The sequence below is a fragment of the Mustela nivalis genome, assembly GCF_964662115.1.
Source record: "Mustela nivalis genome assembly, chromosome: 1".
NCBI lineage: Eukaryota > Metazoa > Chordata > Mammalia > Carnivora > Mustelidae > Mustela > Mustela nivalis.
Genome location: NC_139020.1, coordinates 69,112,259 through 69,130,632, shown reverse-complemented (window position 1 = coordinate 69,130,632; position 18,374 = coordinate 69,112,259). Strand labels below are relative to the sequence as shown.

At 39.1% G+C, this 18,374-nt stretch overlaps 1 protein-coding gene and 1 pseudogene across 4 annotated transcripts in view; one reads left to right on the top strand and one right to left on the bottom strand.

Moving 5' to 3' along the window:
- The window catches only part of SLC9A9 (solute carrier family 9 member A9), a 679,861-nt gene that overhangs the window by 215,649 nt on the left and 445,838 nt on the right, over positions 1-18,374 (top strand). The window lies entirely within an intron of this gene.
- Positions 4,704-5,404, bottom strand: LOC309841107 (large ribosomal subunit protein uL22 pseudogene; annotated as a pseudogene). Its single transcript has 2 exons — positions 5,321-5,404; positions 4,704-5,114 (listed from the first exon to the last, which is right to left on the bottom strand). The product of its transcript is annotated as a large ribosomal subunit protein uL22 pseudogene (transcript).

Here is an 18,374-nt window from a genome sequence, read left to right as displayed (position 1 = left end):
GAGCCATATTCCATATGCTTTATTTAAAAAAAAAAAAAGAAGAAGAAGAAGAAGAAGAAATGTGAAAAACATTTTATTTTGCTTTTTACTTCATTTTTCAAGGCATTTTTTTGGCATTTTTTCTTTGAAATATTGCAGAGGGGAATTATTTATCAGTTGGCATATTAAAGAAAATCTGGCATGTACAAACAAGCACTTCAAAGGTTTTTAGTAACACCTATCATAGAAGGCTGAATTGATACCAGAAACCAGGAGTGTAAAATCTATGATGATATTTTATTATAAAAGAGACATACAGGGGCTTATACATTTCTTTAGGACTACAGTGACCAAATCATATATCAATTATTTGAACTGATGTTTATAAAGACATTTACCTTAAATCATACAACTAGATTCTTTGAACTCAAAAATGTGTTGTGCAGAGTTTAGTAAGATAAAGTCAAGAAGGAAAAAAAAAGTAGAAGGTATACATTTCCAAGGCTTGTGAACTACCTGGCTCTTACTTTAGTGACTAACACAGATAACTGAATATCACTGTGAGTTGGTTGTATCCTATGTACCTTTTCTGGGTTCTGAAGAAGAAGTGAGGGGAGGACTTCCTGGGCTCACAAGAAGAGCATATGAATTTCTAGTTCTACCCATTCTTTAGGAAAGCCAGTAGAAGCTGTTATCAAGAGTCCCAGTGGAGGTTAACCAGACTTCTAGAGGCTTTTAAGGACTCTCCAGGATGTCAAGAAGTCCTTGGAAATAATAGTTCTTCTTTTTTATGAATAGAACCTCGAAATACAACTCTATAAATGGCTGAGCCTGGACCAGAACTCCCCTTCCGGTGCCCAGCTATTCTGCTGGCTGTTTCTCACCTGAATCGATCTGAGTTCCTCAATTCTGAAGGTTATGAAACTTGTAAAAGTCATCCATAAACCTGGCTACTAAATTGTATGACCTTGGTCTTTACACTTTAGCATCCTTATCTGTAAAGTGAGGAAGATGGTGAAGACAATCTTCTGATTCTGTGTTCATCCACAGACCTATTCGTGGCTCAGGCAGGCTCAGCTCAACATGAGAAAATAATCACAGGTATTATTATTGTCTCCATTTCCCTCATAAAAACATAGTTCATGTGGGATAGTTGCTTTGAAGATCATCACACTAATAAAATAACCCACTGCTAATTTTTATTGGGGAATATAGCAGTTGAGCTTTCATTAGGGACTATTTTAATTATTTATTAAGGATTGCAATAGAATTCCATTTTAATGAAATTGGTAGACCATCAAAATAGCTCATTAAAATTAAAATACCAAAATATCAAAATAACATTAAAGTCCACTTTACAAATAAAAAGGGTGTTGATGACAATAACTATGATGGTGATGGTATTATTATTATTATTATTATTATATTTATTATTTTTAAACCATTTCCATAAAGTAAATGTATACTGTCATCTCTTTGTTACTATATAGGCATATTTGAGTGTTCACCATAAAATGAGGGACATTTGGGTATGGAGATCCAAACTGCACTGGGTTTTGATCGGGTTATTTTGTTCCCAGTCTTTTCAGTAGGAGATGGAGGTCTGCTGATTGCTATAATATTATTATGGTTCTAAGACTAAATCTCAGTGGGATTTAGGGAGGGACACTTTTCTGAAAGAATACACTATTGATAAAAGGGAGAAATGCTAGACAGTAGAATACATAAGAGGAAATAGAAACTACAGATCTGTGTTGCTTTGGTTCTAACTCTTTGGTTTAAGTGACAGAAATCAACTCAGACAACTTAAGCAAAAAAAGAGTATTTATTATGAGAACAGAGGGCATCTTGTTGAATCTCATGTCAGGAAAGGAGTTGGCCCCAGAAAGGAGTTGGACAACCACTAAGAACTAAGGAAAAAAGAAATAAGGAAGTGCTCATTTTCTAACTCTTTTCTATGTTCTTCCACTTTCCTCTCCTTTTGCCTTTTGCCTTTCAATAGAGCTGAAGGGGAAAAGGTAGACATACCATAGTCGCTACATGGATAGTTCCTCAGCAAATAAAACCAATCCAAACTGACTGGCTATTCCTTTTCCAAATTTCCAAATTCAAATTATTTAAGAGGGGTGGGTAGAATCTGAATAGACTAACTTGAGTCCACCTGCCTACCTCAATTCAAACAATTCTACCCTGGAGAGGGGATAGTGTTTACAGGGCTTCTGGGGCCCACTGTAGGATGTTACAATAACTATAAAGGGGTCCATCATCCAGAAAATAACAGAGTAAGGCATAAAAGGAGGCAGAGTCACCTAATGGTTAAAAGCAGGGATTTGAAACCTTTGTAACAGTGTGACCAAGTTGGGCAAGTTGTTTAACCCTCTCCACATTAGTTTCTTCAGCTTTAGATTGAGACTACACATGGTGTTGAGATGAAAAGAGCCAATCCATGTAAAGTTGGTAGCACACTGCCTACAACAAAACTAATGAATATTAGTTGCTGGTATTCTTGTAATTATTAAAATGTGCAGATGCCTAAAATAATATTCAAGATTATTTTGAATCAGTTTCTGAGGCTGTAGAAACTTGTTTATAACCTCTTATTTTATAACTTTCCTTTCCTTGTCATCAACAGATACTACATTTAAGAGCTCAGTTTTATGCTCTCTTCGATGGCCTCTTAGATGGAGATAGAGGGACCCATCTTAGGGGCCTGATAGATGGCCCCTCCTGGCCCCTCTATCTCCTGGTCCCTCTATCTATCCCCTCCTCTGCCTGGGTCTGTTGGTTCTGCTAGAACCAGCTATCTTAGAGCTATTTATACCTCCTGAACTTTCCTTGCCCTGGGCACTATACTCTGCTTTACTCTTCTCTGACTCTCCTCTGTTTTGAACTTCTGAAATTGTCTGACACCTACTTCTACCCTTGGTTTATTTTCTTTTTTCTATTAACCACTTTATTCCAAACATATTCAAGTTTGCATATCCCTGAGACCTTCCTACTTTTGTTAAAGTGAGGATCATTAGTCTATCAGGGGGAATCCATAAAGCCCTTAAGTCCCCTAGGTTATAACATTCTGCCCTCAGAGGAAACAAAAGAGCCCTACTTTGAGAAATGATGCCAGATTTACAAAGGATATTATAACATGCAATCATCCAAAAGTAATTTCTACTTTTGAATGCAACATTATATCTCAATAGTTATATTAATTAGGTTGACTGAACAATGACTTGAAAATACATCTGTCCTACATGAGTTTTCCATTTAAGGAAGCTAATTATATCCGTAACAGCAATCTTCGGTTAGTGTGGCTGTTGACCATGAGTTGGCAATGGCCTCATTATGTAGAACTGGATGTTATAAATGGTAGTCGTTAGACAGGATTCTACTTTTATTTAGGGGCCAAAGATACAAATGCAAAGTTTCTCAAATTGGACATTCTGGGAAAGTTCCAAGATGATGGAAGAGGATGAAAGAGAGCAGCTTTGAAAAACTGTGTAGTGGTAGCAATAATAAAATCACTAGTCCAGCCTCTACTCCCACATACTTTCCCTGCCGTTTCCTTTGCCTAGTGACTGCATTGACTTGTCCTTTGATCATTTCCTCCTCCTCATCTCATTATCTTCATATTTCCTGCCAACCCCTTCATCGTACCCTTTCTAATTCGATGTAAGACAAAGGGAAGGGTTTGCTATTATACTGTCCACCTTCAATCCTGAAAATCATGTTATATCTTTATCGTGAAGAAGAAAAAATACAAGTTCATTGACTTGCAATGTGCAGCAAAGATCTGCTCAGTGAAAAATTGTTCCATTCCAAGTGCTGGTGATTCTGTTGTTGAGATACGTTACTGGAGTGAAATATATTGATTATTTAGATTGGGGGAGGGGTCACAAAATGGCCATTGAACCAACAACTATGGTCAACAGAGGTGTTTTGTTTTCCTTGAAACAGGTTTTATAAAAGTTTAAACTTGAATGATGGGGAGGTAGGTATACTCTCCATTTACCCATTAGGCCTACCCCCTGTGATTTTTCACCACTTTGTTCATTTATACTACCTATTTGGAACTTGAAAGCATTTGAATCTGTCCATTGATTTTTATTTAGGTGCCACAAATCTATATTATTGAAAAGAAGAGCAAATATTGAATTCTCCTTGTTATTGACTTGGTTTTTCTTCCTCTGGCCTCTTGAAACTGCTTGGCCCTGTAGACCATGTCTGACATTGTTTCAAAGGGAATGTTCCTGGGATATCACAAGTAAGAGCATTTACTCTCTTACTTCTTTTCCACCCTGATATGGATCTAATGGTTCACCTTACAATTTACCTCAGCCCCTGTGGAAAGCATTTTTATTTTCTTATATTTGTTTATACATAATTTACAGCTTTTGCAAAAAGCTTTGAGGCAGCTTATAGTAACAGGGCAAATAAAAATACAAACAGAAACATTTAAGATATCAATTAAAAGGAGTAGAACTACCAGTATTAGTTACTGAGTAAGTAGTGAATAGTACTAACGTTTCATTTAACTCTGTCCTCCCTTAGATAAACCAAAAAATAGATTATATAATACTTTTTGCCCAATTAAGGGAAGCATTCAGAGATACAAATTTTTTGAGCTGATACTGAAGTCTGAAAATATTTTAATGCATAAATTCTTATAATGTGACTATTCTTTTTTTTTTTTTCTCTTTTATTTTTACTTGCATACATTCTGTGCAAATTTACTCCCGGCCATAAATTTTTGTTTCTTCAGTCTGCTCTTTTTCAGTAAGGATCATCTCAATGTGGCAGGGAAAGTTCATGTATGTGTTAATCCGACCATGAGCCCTGTAAGTTCAATACCGTATCCTGAGTCTTTGTTCACCTGAATGTGCTCAATGACTGGAGAATCGACATCTAAACCCTTAACAGCATTACTCTGCATTGTTAAGCATGTACAGTAAAAATTTATTACTCTTCTTGGGCCACCGACCTTCTGTCCAGCCCCACTGTTTGGCCTGGGCACACCTACCAACTTCACCATTGTAGCGACGGAATGGCACACACTGCTTCTGCAAAGTGACGTCTTTCAGATACATGGTGGCTTTTCAGATGTGCATACCCTTGATGGCCTGGGCAGTTTCACGTGTGTTCTAAAGTGAACATGGAGATTTGAGCCTCTTTTTTTTTTTTAAAGATTTTTATTTATTTATTTGACAGAGAGATTACAAGTAGGCAGAGAGGCAGGCAGAGAGAGAGAGGAGGAAGCAGGCTCCCTGCTGAGCAGAGAGCCCGATGCGGGACTCGATCCCAGGACCCTGAGATCATGACCTGAGCTGAAGGCAGCGGCTTAACCCACTGAGTCACCCAGGAGCCCCAGATTTGAGCCTCTTGATTTGCATGATTTCATGGGGTTTTCTGGGTCAAACGAAGAGCAAACCATTTTCAGAAGTCACCCCAGGCCACTGAGAGCATAATGTGACTATTCTTATTAGTATTTTCAGCCTATCTGTATTTGTTGTTACAAAAATGGGTTATCCATCCAACAAACCAATACTTTCTCAAGTGCCTTGGTTTCTGATACACAAAGGTGTGGAAGTCCAATAAATACTTTTGAAAATAATTCCTTTAAAAATCTTCAGGTGTTTAGTATTCATAGGGCAAAGATTGTAAGGCAAATGGATGTTTGTGTTAGAGTTTGTCAGGCAGTTTGGGGCACAGATATTTTTAAGAAAGCACAGTAAAATATGTTACTAGAATTTGATACTGTGTGGAGATAGTAATAGGTAACTCCCTTTTCGTGGTATGGCCCTTGCCTGGTGAGTCAATGGCTTTAAGTGGTTTATTCCAGGACTTTATAAGGCCTGGGTACTGCCAATGTTCTTGGAACAGAGCTTTTCTTTCCTGAATCCCAAGATCTAATTGTGGGATTGTGGTCTACTTGCTTTGTGGCCATAGACACAGAAAGGGCTCTAGATATTTTTTCCTTATGATATAGTGCGATGGATGAAAAGTGATTTAACTTTGTGTGGGTGCAGAGAGGAGGAAGAAGACCTGATTGTTAAGAAATGGTGACTTATCTGCCATGGTATTCACAGAGACTTGGTCCCTGGAGCCTTTTCTGCATTACCTAAGACATGCCACTGAGCGAGTTTCTTACCAGAACCTCAATTTCCCCAACAGTTATGTAGTGTCCATCATCTTTTCTTTTCTTTTTTCCTTCCTTCTCTTTTCATTCCCTTTCTTCTTCTAGGAACCTCAGAGAGAAATTTAGAACCAAGAAACTTGTGCTTAATCCTTGATATTCAACACAATTCTCTTACACTCTTCTCCTGATATATTTTAAAAATTACATACACACAAAGATGAAGATACATATATATGATATATAATATGATATGATATATATATGATATATGATATGACATATTTGGCATGATATATATTACGAAAGTTTATTCTAAGTGACTTCAAACTCTCTTTGAAAGTCAGATGGGGTATATATTACACATGAATTAGACAAAGAATCGTGATTTTGTTTTAGTTTAGTTTTTTTTTTTTTAAAGCAATCCTGCCATTTTTCTCTTTATCTTCCACCTGACTATTTAACAGGACATTTCTATGTGGTCACATAGGAGCCTCACAATAAGTAGTTTTTTTAGTGTCTGAGCCTCATTGCTCTAACATGTTTTCAAAAGAGAATTTGTGTATTTTAATATTACATTACTGTGACCCAGGTTGCATACTGATTTAGGCACTCCCTCTTTCTTTGTGCCCTTGGATGTAATGTGGAAAACTCTTCCTTGTTCTGAGATAACCTGTGAATATGACGAATACTTGAACACACATGTGTTGTGATTTTGGAGGTCACTATTTTGGAAGATCACTAAGACTTAAGGATGTGTATACCAGTGTCGATTCAAATGTGTTCACCTTGGAGAAACTAAGGCAGTGAGTCTTGGCAACTTACTGAGAGGGAAAGTGTCTTCAGTTCCATTCTGAGGTAGCTAGGAGGGAGCTGGGGAGAGCGTATCAGCCCCATGTGCTCTCTGACAAGGTCTGAAGGCTCCTAATATCACCCATTGTGCAAATGCACCTATTCGCTGGCAAGTTATGGTTATGAGATTATATGCCCATACCAAGGTTTGATGGTGCCGTAAACCACTTAAGCCCAGGTCTTCTAATTTATTGAAACATCAGCTCCCCTCAAGGGAATTAAAGGCCAATAATTATCCTTTGTCCAAATACCGTGAACCAAATTGAGCAACTTTGGGTTTCTCCATGGCAGAAGGAAATGTGATATTGTAACTGGAAGGGAGAGAGTGTTTATTAAAACTAAACAACTTGGCAGACAGAAACTATTCCACCCAGATGGGGTACTTTTAAGACACATACTCCCTCACCTCTCCTCAACACCTACCCTTGTCTTAACCCCGAAAATTCCTTTTTTGGAGGAACTTCTGTGATAACCAGCTTTCTTTTTGAACATCTCAAAAAGAGATGTTTTTCATCACAGGCTTTGTCTGGCTCAGCTTCTACCCCTCTGTTTTTCCCCTGTCACTTTCCTCTCCTGGTGTCTGCCTCTTTCTGACTTAGCCTTTTCAGCGGCTCAGCCTTTTCAGTCACTAGCTCACATGGGGAAAAGTCTATTCTGCTCAGGGACCCACTGAGGCTTCCATGTCAATAAAGCAAATTGATGGCAGGTTTAACACATTTCCCAATTATTGTCTGCAGATGCTTTTCAGAACAAACAATCCCTGAAACCCTTCACACAAGAAAACACTCCCTTGGCAAAATGATCTTGTTGGGAGCTTGAAAAAGAAAACCCTAACAAAAGAAGAATAGAAAATATTCACTGGCAGGAGCTTCTTGGCCAGGGGCTGCTCACTCCTGTTCAGAGGGATAAGAACAGGAAAAAGTCCTAGAGCATTATAACCTGACCCTAGGGTTACCATTTTGGAACTAATTCTTACAGAGAGAGAGGCTACAAGAACATTTTACCTTATTTTGTCATCTCAGTGGTGATGTGTTTTGTTTTGTTTTTTTCTATTCTTCTGTCTCACTGTTCCACTGTTGTGAATTCAGGTGATTAATTCTGCCAGCTGCTTGTCCTTTCTCCATATTTTTGTTTAGAGACTCTCCCAACATAATCTCAGAAAGGTCTTTCCCAAACTGTGGAGGATGATTGGACTTCAAGCCCGTCTTGACGTCTAGGAGGAAGAGAAAGCCCGAGACATTTAGATATGCCCAGTTATAGGGGAAGATTCAGCACATGTGTAACTCCATCTCCTGTCAGAAGTCAATCTCTGGAAAGTTGTTTGTTTTGTTTATTAACAACTTTTTTCTCTTTATTAAAAAGTTTTATTCTTCTATATCCCCCTTTCCTTCCTCTTTCACATAAGGAATTAGGAAATTAGTTTCAAGACCTTTTCTTGTATCTGTTATTATTACATACCCTCTGGGCACTGTTGGCATGCAAATGACCCCAGCAATGCTGGGAATGACTGAGCAGAAGGCCTAAGAGGATGAAGTCCCCTCTGCATCCAGCCACATCTGTATCCAGTGAGGGGTCATCAGGGTCTCAAAAATCTCCAGGAATTGCTGTGGCAGAGGACAGCATCCATCCCCTTGAAAATCTCTGAGGTTGCCATGGATGGCCCCCATTCTGAAACTCAATTTGTGATAACCAGTAAGGGTCCTGCAGGGTCCTAGGAAAGAACAAAAGGCTGGTGCTGCAACAGGCCCAGGGAGACAGACTTCATTGGCCTCCTTTCTTTTCTCTTGGAGGAAAAAACGCCACCTTGTTCTCTTGCCCATCTTAGGAAGGGGCTGCAATCAACCGCAGACATGGAAAACGAAGTAGAGCTTTCAATCAAAGTTTGGTGTCTCTGCAATATCCAGCTAGTCTACTGCTCCCCAACTTGCAGGCATTTGGCGAGAGCAAAGTGATACATCTATATCTTTTTTTCACATAGGCCAAGTCCTAATTATAAGGCAGCAGAAAAACTGTCCAAATGTGGCAAAACACTAGGCAAAACTACAGCCTAGGGGAAGATGTGAGCTTTCTAAAAGCAAAGAGAACTTCTTAAGAGACACTCTGTTAAGGGGAGTGGGGTAAGAAAAGGAACAAAGGTCTGAACTTCAAAGAAATGTAACTAAAACATTCCTCCTGCTCTGATTTTAATCTTTTCATTGGATGCTTTCTGTGAGAGGGCGCCTAAGTGAGTGGATTTGCCTACCCCTTCAATAAATCAAGGCTTTTTAGAACAGAATCATCAGTGGGGACTCTTTACCCCAGGAAACTGTAATTGGAGGTAAATATTAATTCCAGAGGAAGGCCTCTGAGCCCAAGAAGTGCAGCAACAATGTGCCTCCAAGGAGCCACTTCATTTTTTTTTTTTCTGTATCCTTTGGAAGCAGATTGTGGGAGCAAAGCTTATCTCCCATTTTTATCCGTTTTAACAATGCTCTGCCTACTGCTAGTTAAACTGAGCTGCCTTAAGCTCAATACAAAAAGCCCTTTTCAGAGCATCTAGCAGATAACTTTTAAAAAAAGAAAAGGAACCTTTTCACACAGCTCTCCTGGTGCCTTTTTATGAGCTGAGGCTGTGTGCAGACAGCCAGGCCTGAAATGGCTTTTGGGGACAAAGACATCACCAAGTATTAGGTCTAGACTTATTCTTTAAAGTTGCCGCTACACTTTTGCCTCTACCTTGTACCTTTCCTATAATACCTACCCACCGCTCCCCCAATGGGCAAGTCTACATTTTCATTGATGACTTATGATCAATTGTTATGATGAGTTTTTCCTTGCATATTGGTCCGTAAAGCCCCGTGAGGATCTCTTGTATTAAATCATGTGTCGCCTTCATCAAGCACTGATTTCTAAAATTCATGTTCTCATCTGGAGACTCACTGGGCCGCCTGTGGTGAATGTGATAAAACGAATTCAAAATGGACAGGATGGTGGCCAGATTCTACTGGAACTCCGTGAAGAGTTTGTTTCCATATGAGTAGTGCCAAAGATGGGCTGCTCTTCTCTTTGCTCATGAACTAGATCTCTGGAATGCCATTTCCCTTCCACAATGAGGGCAGGGCTGGTACCCACTGCCCTGCTGCCGAGGGGATTTCTGACAACTCTGGAGTTTACTTTAAAATCCCTGAACATGACTTTGAAGTAAGGCTTCTTTGAAGTAACTCTGAAGCTGTTACTGAAGAGTTCGATGAGTATTGGGAGGCGATCAAAAAGACTGGATGGAGGAATAGTCCCCTCCGCCCTACCCCAGTTGTCCTTTCCTCCCAATAGCAAGCCATGTTGGAGAGAATGGATTTTACAACAGTCAGACTCATTGAGGATGCCCCAGGCTCTGGTCCAGAAACTATTTGACTCAACATGGTCTGAGGAGAAGGGAGGCATTGCCTATTTCATTTAGTTTTCAGTGGGGCCTATTCTCCCTCTGTATCTCCAAGTATTTTCTTCACTTCTTTCAAGCATGTGCTTATTGATGCCATGGCCACCTTGTTCTCTGACCATGATCAATGTTATACTACTTACTTCTGGAATGAGACTTCCTGTCACCTCTCTCATGGGTCAGTTTCCTAGGAAGCCAGTTCTGAAGAAGAGATTAGTGTACAGAGATCAAGAAGTGCAGTTGTGATGCAGGCCTGGTGGAAGGAGGTAGGATGGGTCAAAGGAGGAAGGAGAGCTACAGTGCAGTCCCAGCAAAGGCCCAGCTGGTTCCAGGACAATGGTAGACCCTGGAGCTGGAATGGCTCTTTGGAGTTGTCCTAAACTGACACAAGGAGACCAGGCCTTTATACTTCTTATATCATTGGATGCAGGCTTCCCCTGAAAGGAAGTATGCCCTTGGACAAGGTGAGTTTCTTCAAGGGAGGCAATCCCTATAGGGGGCTAATAGCTGAGAGTTGTCTTTGCAGTATCAGAGGAATAAGTTTTGCACTCCTGAAGGGAGACTAAGGCCATGCATTATATCATCTACTATGGTCTCCATGTTAGACCGTTATGGGGGCCTCCTGGGAACATCCTACTATGAATTTAAGGTGATAGATGCTCAGAGAGGAGGAATCCTCCAAGAGTGTGCATTCCCTTTTCCACACAACAGGAACCTGATAGAACAGTGGTAAGAACAACAACCTTGCCTCACCCTGCAATGCCACACTGGAGTTCCAGTTAGCCTGGCTTCAAAAACATAACTGCCCATTAATGATAACTTCATGTCTCATTGAGGCAACATCTGATGTGAATCCTCTCCAGCAGGCCTGCAAACTGGTTCTGCCAGCTGGAGAGAAGAGAGCCAGCATTTAGACTCAACAGGAAGCCTGGATTTCAACAGAGAAAAAAAATATATAAATATTTATCTAATCACATAATTAAAGGAAATCCACTGTCCCTGTACAGTTGCAACCTAAATGGCCCACTTCATTAAAATGCAAAAGGTTTTGTGAAATACTTTAAACTGTTCCCTCAAAAGGTTCTTTTCTCCATGGACTATTTTTTCAAAGAAGAAACAAATATTTAGATTTATGAATAATATATATTTACATATTTAATATTTATATATTCTTTATATATATAGGAACTATATATGTAATATACATATTTAATTACATTTCATTTTTCTCCTGTACCTTCCTTCTTCTCATTTTACCATAGAATGTTTATCAGTTACTCGTATTTAACAAAGATATTATCAAATAGCAACATTAAACATTTCTTCTACATTACTCTCACAAGACAGTGGGAAGATTTGTCTACACAGGTGAGGGAAATGAAAAGATGAATTATTCAATGACTTTGATTAATGTTTATGTCAGAGCAGGAACTAATGTATCAGTAATAGGGAAGTTCAATTAGTGCTTTAATTAATTAGACTTCTGTTTTTAGCTCTATTGTGAACGATAATTGTTTGTTAGCTTTGCTTAGGACCTGGGTGAAGGCCTTGATTACAGGTATTACAAAAAATACAATGACATGAAGGTTGAAATTCTTTGAAGAAATGTGAAGTTTGTGAGAATAGAAAATGTCAGTAAAAATTCAAACACATTGTAATTTAATAAAGCTTATAAAGTCTCCACTGAAAGTTAGAATAAGGGCACCTGGGTGGCTCAGTCGGTTAAGTGTCTGCCTTCAGCTTGGGTAATGATCCCAGGGTCCTGGGATTGAGTCCCATGTTGGGCTCTCTGCTCAGCAGGGAGTCTGCTTCTCCCTTTCACTTTCCCTCTACCCCCTCCCCCCAGCTTGTGCACAGGAGTTCATGCACAAGCACTCTCTCTCTTTCTCTCTCTCAAATAAACAAACAAATGAGTAAATAAAATCTTTTTTAGAAAGTTAAAACAAATTTCAAGATAAATTTTTTTTTCTGTTTATCAGTTTATTAAAGGATATGATAAAGGATACAGATGAACAGCCAGATGAAGAGATACAAAGGGTGCGGTCTGGGAGCATCCCCAGTGCAGATGCTCCTATTCTTTTTTTTTTTTAAATTTTTATTTATTTTTATTTTTTTAATATATAATTTATTATTATTATTATTATTTTTTAATTTTTTATTTTTTATAAACATATATTTTTATCCCCAGGGGTACAGGTCTGTGAATCACCAGGTTTACACACTTCACAGCACTCACCAAAGCACATACCCTCCCCAATGTCCATAATCCCACCCCCTTCTCCCAAACCCCTCCCCCCAGCAACCCTCAGTTTGTTTTGTGAGATTAAGAGTCACTTATGGTTTGTCTCCCTCCCAATCCCATCTTGTTTCATTGATTCTTCTCGTACCCACATAAGCCCCCATGTTGCATCACCACTTCCTCATATCAGGGAGATCATATGATAGTTGTCTTTCTCTGCTTGACTTATTTCACTAAGCATGATACGCTCTAGTTCCATCCATGTTGTCGCAAATGGCAAGATTTCATTTCTTTTGATGGCTGCATAGTATTCCACTGTGTATATATACCACATCTTCTTGATCCATTCATCTGTTGATGGACATCTAGGTTCTTTCCATAGTTTGGCTATTGTGGACATTGCTGCTATAAACATTCGGGTGCATGTGCCCCTTTGGATCACTACGTTTGTATCTTTAGGGTAAGTACCCAATAGTGCAATTGCTGGGTCGTCAAGATAAATTATTATAACTAAAGATAGGATTGTAAGTAACACCTCTTTGATGCATTAGTTGTCTTTGAATTTAGGGTCACTTTTACCTGCAGTAATAATACAGTATGATGCATTTAACCGCGTCTCTCTTCCTCTCTCTCTGCAAGGAACTTTGATCCTTACCATGATAAATCTACTAACAAATATTAAGATCATGGAGGCTTACTATTACAACAAAATAGAGTAGCACCTGCAGGGGAGCCTGCATAATTTAGATCTCTCCCCCTACTCACTGCTAGGGTTTAATCACATCTGAAAGGCAGAGTAATTTAGATGCCTAAGCATCTGCATATAGATGTTCCTTATTTTAGTCTATCCAATGGATCTTAAACTTTAATGGTATGCTCCAAAATTATTGTACAGGAGTATGCTCTTGAAGCCGATATAGTTGTACCTTACGGACCAAGTAAGGAACATTCAAGGGCAATTTGGGCTGTCTGAGAATGGTAAGAAGCAAATTAACTGTTGAGCCACTTAGGCCTAGAAATTAACTAAAGATCAAAAGTGTTACCCAACTAGTCATTTCCTTCAACTCTGCTTTTAAGACGTGACACATATATCAGGCTATCGATAAAGTGTTAAACTTTATGAGTGATTTGCTTTTTACTTTTGAATGAAATAAAGAGCATTTAACATTGGTTTCATAAAGTAGCATGCTTTATCTTTGGCATTTGGGGATGTTTTCCTGAGTGGGAGAGAAGGCATTCCAGCTAAGTCTCCAGACACGGAATTCTTAGCCCAACTCTTTTATGCTATAGCATTTTGCTGTGGGTTGTGACTCTTTCAAATTATGTAGTGTTTCTGAAATATGATTTTACAGCTAACTTTCTTCTTAACTTTAGGCATAGATACATTTTGCAAAAAGGAAGGACACAAAGAACAAAGGAAGAAAATATCATGATTGCGTCTCTTAAAATATGACATCATAGCTATCTGTTTTTAACATCACTGGAGTGCAATTTCCCTATAGGGGACAAACTTCTCCCTTCTTCCCTCTAGGTTATTTGGCTATTTTGATTATTATATTAACATAAGACAGATTAACAGAATGATAAAAACATTTAATTTCATACATACAGAAACCTCAAAGACATGTGGCTCTCTGACAGCAGGCAATTGAGGTCTCTATGCCCTTCTGAGCTAAGAAGGGAATAGCAGTCTGGGGCTTCAAAGGGGAAGAAGACAATTCACAGGAAGATGGAAAGATCAAATGTTTGGTAAAAATTTTTTCTATGCCATGCAGATGTCTTTCTGATATAAAAAGTTATTTCTGGTGATAGCTGCATTCCTGCACCCTCCCTGCCCCCTCCCCAATCTAAGTTCTTTTAGGTGATTAAGGAAGAGGTAAAAAGCAATTCTCAAGTCTCTTGGACCTTGTTTGTCTTCAGCTTAAACTAATCCACATGTCAAATCCTTAATCTGGGGCAGCCTACACTGAACTGCATCACCACCAAATAAGACAGACAGATATGTACAGCATTTATGAATATTAATTTAAAATAATAGGCAAATAAATAAAACTATGTCTTTACAATATTTAGAAAAACAGAATGCTTTAAAATTTATTTAGTAGTCTATATTTGTATTTATGAAGTGAATATAGGCCTACAAAATCAAAACTTAGAAAATTAAGTTCAATTAGAAAACAGAAATGCCATATTTAGCTATTTTCTGTTAAAAAATAACACTTTTAGGGGCACCTGGGTGGCTCAGTGGGTTAAGCCTCTGTCTTTGGCTCGGGTCATGATCTCAGGGTCCTGGGGTCGAGCCCCACATCGGGCTCTCTGCTCAGCGGGGAGCCTGCTTCCTCTTCTCTCTCTGCCTGCTTCTCTGCCTACTTGTGATCTCTGTCAAATAAATAAATAAAATCTTAAAAACAAACCACTTTTATTTCTCAAATATAAAGTTATTATGCTCACCTTCAGTATGTCTGAGTTTTCTTGGTTTGCAGTTGTAGCTTTGTTCCTGTCTTCGCTTAGTACCATCCTTATTTTTTTAAGATTTTTATTTATTTATTTGACAGAGGGAGAGCACAACCAGGGGGAGCAGCTGTTAGAGGGAGAGGAAGAAACAGGTTTCCATCTGAGAGCAAGGAGCCCAAAGTGACGCTTGATCCCAGGACCCTGGGATCATATCCTGAGCTGAAGGCAGACACTTAACCCACTGAGCCACCCAGGTGCCCCAGCCATCCTTGTTCTTTTAGAGATTTTATTTCTTTATTTGAAAGAGAGAGAGTACAAGGAGGAGGAGCAGCAGGCAGAGGGAGAGGGAGAAGCAGACTCCCCACTGAGCAAGGAACCTGATACAGGGTTCAATGCCAGGACCCTGGGATCGTGACCTGAGCTGGAGGCAGATGCTTACAAACTGAGCCACCCAGGTGCCCATAGCATCCTTATTTTTATATATTCTTACATTTCAACTATTTTATATAGTTTAAAGAAGTCTTTCATGGTTTACATTTCCCCTGTAAGTCTTCTGAAATCTTTTTTTGTGAAGAACGTGTATGTATATATGTGTGCATGTATGTGTGTTTGGGAAAGAGGATAATGCTAGCAAACAAGCAAGTAAATAAAGACATTTTAAAACCATATAGATATACGTGGCCTTGTACCTCTTACATGGTTATACTTGAATGAATGAATAAATAAATACAATCAGGAAGAAAGCTCTTGTTAGATTTTATATGCATTAAACATATGTATTGAACATAAGTATTTGTTGGACTTATTGGATGTACTTCTCACTTGCAGGAAAGAAATGATTGATAAGATGTGACCCCTGCTTTTTATGGGGGTGGGGAAGTGCTGCTGTACCAGATAAAGTGTGAACATTTCTAAAGCAAGAGGTAGTGAGGCCAGAAGGTCATGGCTCACACATCCTTTCAGAGGGTGGGGATAAGGAGGACCAGCATTTACTAAGGGCCTTATGTGAGATGGGTGACCAACGTGTTTAACTTTCAGAGCAGCCCTATGACAGGTATTCATTCAGGAGGTAGTTACAGTGCTAGGCACTGAGAATATAGCAGGGAACCAGACAGCAAATCCCCATCCATAGGGGCTTCCACTCTACTAGGAGAATGAGGTAGTCAGTAAGTAAGCAAACAGTTAACCACAGAGATTCTAGTAAAAGTGATGTGATGGAGTGGGCCAGGGAGTGGGACATCAGGAAGTGATAGTTGAGCTGGAACGTTTGGAAAAAGGTATCTAGTCCTGAGAAGATGTAAGAGTTGAATATTCTAGTTAGATAAAAAGGACCCCCCCCCCCACAGTGTAAATGAACATTGTGTCTTCAAGAAAGGAAAGGAGGTAGGTCTAGATCAAGGTAAGCAGGGAAGAAGAAGAGAGGAGAGGAAGTCAGCAAGGAGCCAGACTTAGACTGTGGGCTATAGTGGAGAGTTTGGCTTTTCTTCCAAGTGTGATGAGAAGTACTTGGATAGTTTTCTGCAGAGATATGATGTCAAAGAAAAACCAGAGCTGCACAGTAGTTAAAGTGGTTAAAACCAATTTGAATCAGAAACTACCACAGTAGGTGTAAAGAGACCTCAATAGAGAACTGTACTCAATTCCAAATACTAAGAGAAGAGGTGATTTATAGCCAAGAAACAGGGTGAGTTCAGTGGATGAAAAATTACTAGAGGAGACATCAGTGATGCAGGAATGAGGGGGAATTCTGGCTGAATTAACTCAACAGATTTCTTGCTGAAGGCAGGTCAAGGAGATTAAGTATTGAGGGTGGAGATTCTTAATAAGTGGACTTAGGAGGATTCTTGCTCTTGAGGACAATACCTAAGGACAGTGCTATTCAACAAAGCACAGAAGTCTGACTCAAGCTTGATCAAGGAGAGAGTCTTTGCCAGTGATAGATCTGATTGTCTTGTTAAAAAGATGACTTTAGCTGCTGGGTGGGAAATGTACTGGGTGTGGAGGTAGGCAAGACTCTGAAGTTACCACTTGGGGCAGGTAATAGGCCACTGAGTTTCCATGAACTTAAAGAATGGGCCACCAGTAGTGGCAGATTTAATGCCAGACCTGGATTGGAGGGTTGTACGTTTATAGGTAGCCACATCTCCTTGACTTCACAGACTGTCTGCCCTGTGGGGAGGGCACCTCTGGACAAGGTCAATAGTTGGGTCTCTAAAGTACAGGCCTTTAGACAGGTGGTCATTTCACTAAGTCTTAGAGCAACCCTGCCTGTCCCATAAGCTGAGATGTGAAATGGGAAGCTACAGAAGACAGAAAGCAGATCAAGTACCTAAGGAGAATTCTTTTAAAAAATAAATCAAAGCATAACATGGATGTATTAGTTTCCTATGGTTGCTGTAAAAATTATCACAAAACTAGAAGTATAAAACTTTAGAAATATATTGTCTCACAGTTCTCAAGACCAAAATCTGAAATCAGATTTCAGAGGGATATGAAATCAGAAGTCAAAGTTCAACAGGGCTACTTTTCCTCTACAGGTTTTAGAGGGAATTGGTTCTTTGCTTTTGCCAGCAAGGCCAGCATCTTCAGATTTCTCTGTGCTCTACCTTCATAACTCTTTTTTTCTGTGTGTTCAGATCTCTCTTCCTCTGTGTTATAAGGTTATATGTAATTGCATTTATGTTCCATTTGAATAAGCTAGGATAAATTTTTCACCTCAAGATTTTTAATTTAATCACACCTGCACAGTCCCAGTTTTCATATAAGGCAACATTTACAGGTTCTAGGGATTATGACTTAATATTTCATACGCCCATTGTTCAGTCTACTATAGTATTATCATTATCTGATGATTCAAGTTATAATACTTAGCCCAAAAGTGTTTTTAAAAATATTGGTTTTGTCATATGGTTTACTATGGAGAGAGATATTTTCATCTTGGATGTTGTAAAGACATCAAGTGAGGACAAAAATTTTTTATTTGGTCATCTTTTTCTATGGTGAGGGAGGAAAACTGAGAGCAGTTGACTGAGAAAGCAAGGATTTCTAGCCAACTGTTTTCTAATTTTGTTTATATAATTGGTGCTATTTTGGGGATGGGCAGGTGGCAAACTGCACCATGTTGGAAAGGAATTATTTGAGCACTTTAAAAAAGGTGAATGTACACAAATAGGCAGGGCCTGATGACAAGCTTTTTTCCTGAGAATCTGAGATAGGAGTTTTGAATTCAATTCAACATTTCAATTAAACTCAAAAACATTTATTGAGAGCCCGCTAGATGCCAGGCACCAGGCATTGGAAATAGAAAG